Below are 7,458 nucleotides of genomic sequence, written 5' to 3'. Positions count from 1 at the left end.
CATCACACAGCCTGGGACGGTAAAGATGTTCCTTCCCCGGCAAGCGGAAGGAGCGACACCTCGCCTGCGACGGGAAGCGAATTGGACAGGAGACCGCCCTGCTCGAGGGACCGGACACCACCGAGACTTCGCCCGGAGGAGCCGGCCCGCCGGGGGCCCTTTCCGACGCGACCCGAAAAGCCTCATCGATCGGACGGGGACAGAAAGAAAAGCAGCCGCGGGGCAACGGGGAGCCCCCGCGGCCGCGGGTTCCTGGGACAACGGCAACGGAGCAGGGCTCCAACATGCGTGCGAGCGGGACACGTCCCCGAGAGGCCCTCCCTTGGCGCCGCCGAGCCTCCCCGACGCTCCCTAGGCCCCCGACGCCGGCGGGCCGCTTGCAACCTTCGGGATCGATCACGCAGCAGAGGAAGAGAGCGGGGGGTGCCGCCACCCGCCCGCGGGCCGCAAGACAACGGAAAACGGAGCAGCTGCCACCGACCACGCCGCGGGCCACCGGCTTTCGCCCGCCTCGCAGCGATCGGCTTCCCACCCGGAAAAAAAGCCGGGGGGAAGGGCAAGCCACCGCACCAAAAAAAAAACTAAAAAAAAAAGCACGCCATGCGTCGCACGACCCGTGCTAGCCACGGGGGTCACGAGCCAGGGGTGGGGGCGAGAACGCGCCTCTCAACTCCTCCCGTAAAACCCCTCCAACCACCGGACATACGGTCTCTTTTCTCACTCGCCAACACAGCCAGCCCTTCTCTCTCGCCTTTCGCTTTCGCTTCGGTGGCGGCCCGTGACCCTTCGTCAGCGCGCGCTTCTCGGTGCCGCGGCTTAGGGCCGCGAGAGAAAAAGAACGGAGGCCGGGCGGGCACCCCCACACTGCCCCGCACACCGGCACGCTTTAATAAAAAAGAACGGAGCCGCTCGCAAAACCCAGCCCCCGCCGGCAACGGCAACCACGGCAGCCGGGGCAGGCCAGACACCACGGGCCGCCCCGGCACGGTGCCTCGATCGCGCCCGGCCGATACCGAGAAAGGGCGAGGCGCCGCCGCCCCGCCCACGACACACTCTCGGGGGCTCACTCGCTCGCTCGCTCTCTGTTGGGTTGCGGGGTCCGTCCTGGGGGGGGGGACACGGCCGGCCACCGCGGCCGACCGCCGCCCCGGAAAAATTCTGCCCGCTACACGCGGGTCCCCGGCTTAGGGCCGAGGAAGGGGGACGACTTCAACAACACACGGCAGGGCCGGACACTCCCGTCACCGAGCCCCCCTTCGCAGGCAAGCAAGCGAAGCCGAGAGGCGAGGCCACACGCCCCACTGCATGTCCCCCGCTGCCCTTTCGATACGGACACAACTCTGGCAACACAGGTCGGGAGCGGGAAACGAGGCGCAGCCAACCTCGGCCAAGCGAGCCACGCCCGGGGGGCTCTCGGGGAGGGGGGCCAGGGAAAGCCCGGGCAGGCTCAACACAACCCCGGGCCGGCCCCACAGAAATCCAGCCCCGGCTGCCGGCCACCAGCGTGCACCGGGACCGACAGCCGAAGAAATGCCGCACCCGGCGAGCGGGCGGGGCCCCGGCTTAAGGCCGGGCAGAAAAGGGGCGAGGCGCCGCCGCCTCGCCCGCCACCATCCCCGGGGGAGCGAGCAGGCGCCCGGCTCCCCGTTGTCACGAAACCGGCAGCAGCCGGGCCGGAGCGGGACACACTCGCGGCTTTCTCGCCCTCTCTCTGGGCCTTTTTCTCGCTTCTCCCCCGCCTGGAACAACGCAGCCTCGCCTGGGCCGGGGGAGCGCGGTGGCTCTCGGATCGCATCGCTCTCTCTGGGGGCTTTCTCGCTTCTCCCCCGGACTGAACACGCAGCCTCGGCCTGGGCCGGGGAGCGGCTCTCGGATCGCATCGGTCTCTCTGGGGGCTTTCTCGCTTCTCCCCCGACTGAGCACGCAGCCTCGCCTGGGCCGGGGAGCGGCTCTCGGATCGCATCGGTCTCTCTCTCTGGGCTAACCTGTCCCAGTCGAACTGGGTAAGACGGGAAGCCGGACGAAGCCACGCGACTCGCCCCGACATCGGCGGTGTTCTTCTGGCCCTGGCGACCGCACGCGCGTCCGCCCTTCTCCGCCACGGACACAGGCACGGCAACAGCCTGTGGGGATACGGCCCGTCACCTCGTTCCCATAATACGGACAGATGGGCCCGAAGCGGCGGAGGCCGGAAAGAGAACCGATGTACGTGACCGAGGGGGCGCAGTGGCGCACGCCGCCTTCTACGATGACATAGCCGGAGGCAGCGAGAAACAGCGACCCCTTGGAGTACTTCCAGGCCGGCGGCGGACAACAGGTCTACCAGCCATGAAACGGGCAACAGGTCTACCGACGGCTTGCTGCGGACAACAGGTCTACCCAGCCATGAAACGGGCAACAGGTCTACCAAGCTGCGGACACCAGGTCTACCCAGGGCATGCTGCGGACACCAGGTCTACCCACGGCTTGCTGCGGACAACAGGTCTACCCAGCTGCGGACAACAGGTCTACCCAGGGCATGAAACGGGCAACAGGTCTACCAAGCTGCGGACACCAGGTCTACCCAGGGCATGCTGCGGACACCAGGTCTACCCACGGCTTGCTGCGGACAACAGGTCTACCCAGCCATGAAACGGGCAACAGGTCTACCAAGCTGCGGACACCAGGTCTACCCAGGGCATGCTGCGGACACCAGGTCTACCCACGGCTTGCTGCGGACACCAGGTCTACCCAGCCATGAAACGGGCAACAGGTCTACCAAGCTGCGGACACCAGGTCTACCCAGGGCATGCTGCGGACACCAGGTCTACCCACTCAATGCTGCGGACAACAGGTCTACCCAGCCATGAAACGGGCAACAGGTCTACCAAGCTGCGGACACCAGGTCTACCCAGGGCATGCTGCGGACACCAGGTCTACCCAGCCATGAAACGGGCAACAGGTCTACTCACGGCTTGCTGCGGACAACAGGTCTACCCAGCCATGAAACGGGCAACAGGTCTACCAAGCTGCGGACAACAGGTCTACCCAGGGCATGCTGCGGACACCAGGTCTACCCACTCAATGCTGCGGACAACAGGTCTACCCAGGCATGAATCGGGCAACAGGTCTACCAAGCTCCGGACACCAGGTCTACCCACGGCTTGCTGCGGACAACAGGTCTACCCAGCCATGAAACGGGCAACAGGTCTACCAAGCTGCGGACAACAGGTCTACCCAGGGCATGCTGCGGACACCAGGTCTACCCACTCAATGCTGCGGACAACAGGTCTACCCAGGCATGAATCGGGCAACAGGTCTACCAAGCTCCGGACACCAGGTCTACCCACGGCTTGCTGCGGACACCAGGTCTACCCAGCCATGAAACGGGCAACAGGTCTACCAAGCTGCGGACACCAGGTCTACCCAGGGCATGCTGCGGACACCAGGTCTACCCACGGCTTGCTGCGGACACCAGGTCTACCCAGCCATGAAACGGGCAACAGGTCTACCAAGCTGCGGACACCAGGTCTACCCAGGGCATGCTGCGGACACCAGGTCTACCCACGGCTTGCTGCGGACACCAGGTCTACCCAGCCATGAAACGGGCAACAGGTCTACCAAGCTGCGGACACCAGGTCTACCCAGGGCATGCTGCGGACACCAGGTCTACCCACGGCTTGCTGCGGACAACAGGTCTACCCAGCTGCGGACAACAGGTCTACCCAGGGCATGAAACGGGCAACAGGTCTACCAAGCTGCGGACACCAGGTCTACCCAGGGCATGCTGCGGACACCAGGTCTACCCACGGCTTGCTGCGGACAACAGGTCTACCCAGCCATGAAACGGGCAACAGGTCTACCAAGCTGCGGACACCAGGTCTACCCAGGGCATGCTGCGGACACCAGGTCTACCCACGGCTTGCTGCGGACACCAGGTCTACCCAGCCATGAAACGGGCAACAGGTCTACCAAGCTGCGGACACCAGGTCTACCCAGGGCATGCTGCGGACACCAGGTCTACCCACGGCTTGCTGCGGACAACAGGTCTACCCAGCCATGAAACGGGCAACAGGTCTACCAAGCTGCGGACACCAGGTCTACCCAGGGCATGCTGCGGACACCAGGTCTACCCAGCCATGAAACGGGCAACAGGTCTACTCACGGCTTGCTGCGGACAACAGGTCTACCCAGCCATGAAACGGGCAACAGGTCTACCAAGCTGCGGACAACAGGTCTACCCAGGGCATGCTGCGGACACCAGGTCTACCCACTCAATGCTGCGGACAACAGGTCTACCCAGGCATGAATCGGGCAACAGGTCTACCAAGCTCCGGACACCAGGTCTACCCACGGCTTGCTGCGGACAACAGGTCTACCCAGCCATGAAACGGGCAACAGGTCTACCAAGCTGCGGACACCAGGTCTACCCAGGGCATGCTGCGGACACCAGGTCTACCCACTCAATGCTGCGGACAACAGGTCTACCCAGGCATGAATCGGGCAACAGGTCTACCAAGCTCCGGACCCCAGGTCTACCCACGGCTTGCTGCGGACACCAGGTCTACCCAGCCATGAAACGGGCAACAGGTCTACCAAGCTGCGGACACCAGGTCTACCCAGGGCATGCTGCGGACACCAGGTCTACCCACGGCTTGCTGCGGACACCAGGTCTACCCAGCCATGAAACGGGCAACAGGTCTACCAAGCTGCGGACACCAGGTCTACCCAGGGCATGCTGCGGACACCAGGTCTACCCACGGCTTGCTGCGGACACCAGGTCTACCCAGCCATGAAACGGGCAACAGGTCTACCAAGCTGCGGACACCAGGTCTACCCAGGGCATGCTGCGGACACCAGGTCTACCCAGCCATGAAACGGGCAACAGGTCTACTCACGGCTTGCTGCGGACACCAGGTCTACCCAGCCATGAAACGGGCAACAGGTCTACCAAGCTGCGGACAACAGGTCTACCCAGGGCATGCTGCGGACACCAGGTCTACCCACTCAATGCTGCGGACAACAGGTCTACCCAGGCATGAATCGGGCAACAGGTCTACCAAGCTCCGGACACCAGGTCTACCCACGGCTTGCTGCGGACAACAGGTCTACCCAGCCATGAAACGGGCAACAGGTCTACCAAGCTGCGGACACCAGGTCTACCCAGGGCATGCTGCGGACACCAGGTCTACCCAGCCATGAAACGGGCAACAGGTCTACTCACGGCTTGCTGCGGACACCAGGTCTACCCAGCCATGAAACGGGCAACAGGTCTACCAAGCTGCGGACACCAGGTCTACCCAGGGCATGCTGCGGACACCAGGTCTACCCACTCAATGCTGCGGACAACAGGTCTACCCAGGCATGAATCGGGCAACAGGTCTACCAAGCTCCGGACACCAGGTCTACCCACGGCTTGCTGCGGACAACAGGTCTACCCAGCCATGAAACGGGCAACAGGTCTACCAAGCTGCGGACACCAGGTCTACCCAGGGCATGCTGCGGACACCAGGTCTACCCACGGCTTGCTGCGGACACCAGGTCTACCCAGCCATGAAACGGGCAACAGGTCTACCAAGCTGCGGACACCAGGTCTACCCAGGGCATGCTGCGGACAACAGGTCTACCCAGCCATGAAACGGGCAACAGGTCTACTCACGGCTTGCTGCGGACAACAGGTCTACCCAGCCATGAAACGGGCAACAGGTCTACCAAGCTGCGGACAACAGGTCTACCCAGGGCATGCTGCGGACACCAGGTCTACCCACTCAATGCTGCGGACAACAGGTCTACCCAGGCATGAATCGGGCAACAGGTCTACCAAGCTCCGGACACCAGGTCTACCCACGGCTTGCTGCGGACAACAGGTCTACCCAGCCATGAAACGGGCAACAGGTCTACCAAGCTGCGGACACCAGGTCTACCCAGGGCATGCTGCGGACACCAGGTCTACCCAGCCATGAAACGGGCAACAGGTCTACTCACGGCTTGCTGCGGACAACAGGTCTACCCAGCCATGAAACGGGCAACAGGTCTACCAAGCTGCGGACACCAGGTCTACCCAGGGCATGCTGCGGACACCAGGTCTACCCACTCAATGCTGCGGACAACAGGTCTACCCAGGCATGAATCGGGCAACAGGTCTACCAAGCTCCGGACACCAGGTCTACCCACGGCTTGCTGCGGACAACAGGTCTACCCAGCCATGAAACGGGCAACAGGTCTACCAAGCTGCGGACACCAGGTCTACCCAGGGCATGCTGCGGACACCAGGTCTACCCAGCCATGAAACGGGCAACAGGTCTACTCACGGCTTGCTGCGGACACCAGGTCTACCCAGCCATGAAACGGGCAACAGGTCTACCAAGCTGCGGACACCAGGTCTACCCAGGGCATGCTGCGGACACCAGGTCTACCCAGCCATGAAACGGGCAACAGGTCTACTCACGGCTTGCTGCGGACACCAGGTCTACCCAGCCATGAAACGGGCAACAGGTCTACCAAGCTGCGGACACCAGGTCTACCCAGGGCATGCTGCGGACACCAGGTCTACCCACGGCTTGCTGCGGACAACAGGTCTACCCAGGCATGAATCGGGCAACAGGTCTACCAAGCTGCGGACACCAGGTCTACCCAGGGCATGCTGCGGACACCAGGTCTACCCACGGCTTGCTGCGGACACCAGGTCTACCCAGCCATGAAACGGGCAACAGGTCTACCAAGCTGCGGACACCAGGTCTACCCAGGGCATGCTGCGGACACCAGGTCTACCCACTCAATGCTGCGGACAACAGGTCTACCCAGCCATGAATCGGGCAACAGGTCTACCAAGCTGCGGACACCAGGTCTACCCACGGCTTGCTGCGGACACCAGGTCTACCCAGCCATGAAACGGGCACCAGGTCTACTCACGGCTTGCTGCGGACACCAAGTCTACCCAGCCATGAAACGGGCAACAGGTCTACCAAGCTGCGGACACCAGGTCTACCCAGCCATGAAACGGGCAACAGGTCTACCAACTCAATGCTGCGGACAACAGGTCTACCCAGCCATGAAACGGGCAACAGGTCTACCAAGCTGCGGACACCAGGTCTACCCACGGCTTGCTGCGGACACCAGGTCTACCAACTCAATGCTGCGGACACCAGGTCTACCCAGCCATGAAACGGGCAACAGGTCTACCAAGCTGCGGACACCAGGTCTACCCAGGGCATGCTGCGGACACCAGGTCTACCCAGCCATGAAACGGGCAACAGGTCTACCAAGCTGCGGACACCAGGTCTACCCAGGGCATGCTGCGGACACCAGGTCTACCCAGCCATGAAACGGGCAACAGGTCTACTCACGGCTTGCTGCGGACACCAGGTCTACCCAGCCATGAAACGGGCAACAGGTCTACCAAGCTGCGGACACCAGGTCTACCCAGGGCATGCTGCGGACACCAGGTCTACCCAGCCATGAAACGGGCAACAGGTCTAC

The sequence above is a fragment of the Sturnus vulgaris genome, unplaced genomic scaffold, assembly GCF_052056855.1.
Source record: "Sturnus vulgaris isolate bStuVul1 unplaced genomic scaffold, bStuVul1.hap1 Scaffold_173, whole genome shotgun sequence".
Classification (NCBI taxonomy): domain Eukaryota; kingdom Metazoa; phylum Chordata; class Aves; order Passeriformes; family Sturnidae; genus Sturnus; species Sturnus vulgaris.
This window is presented reverse-complemented; position numbering follows the sequence as displayed.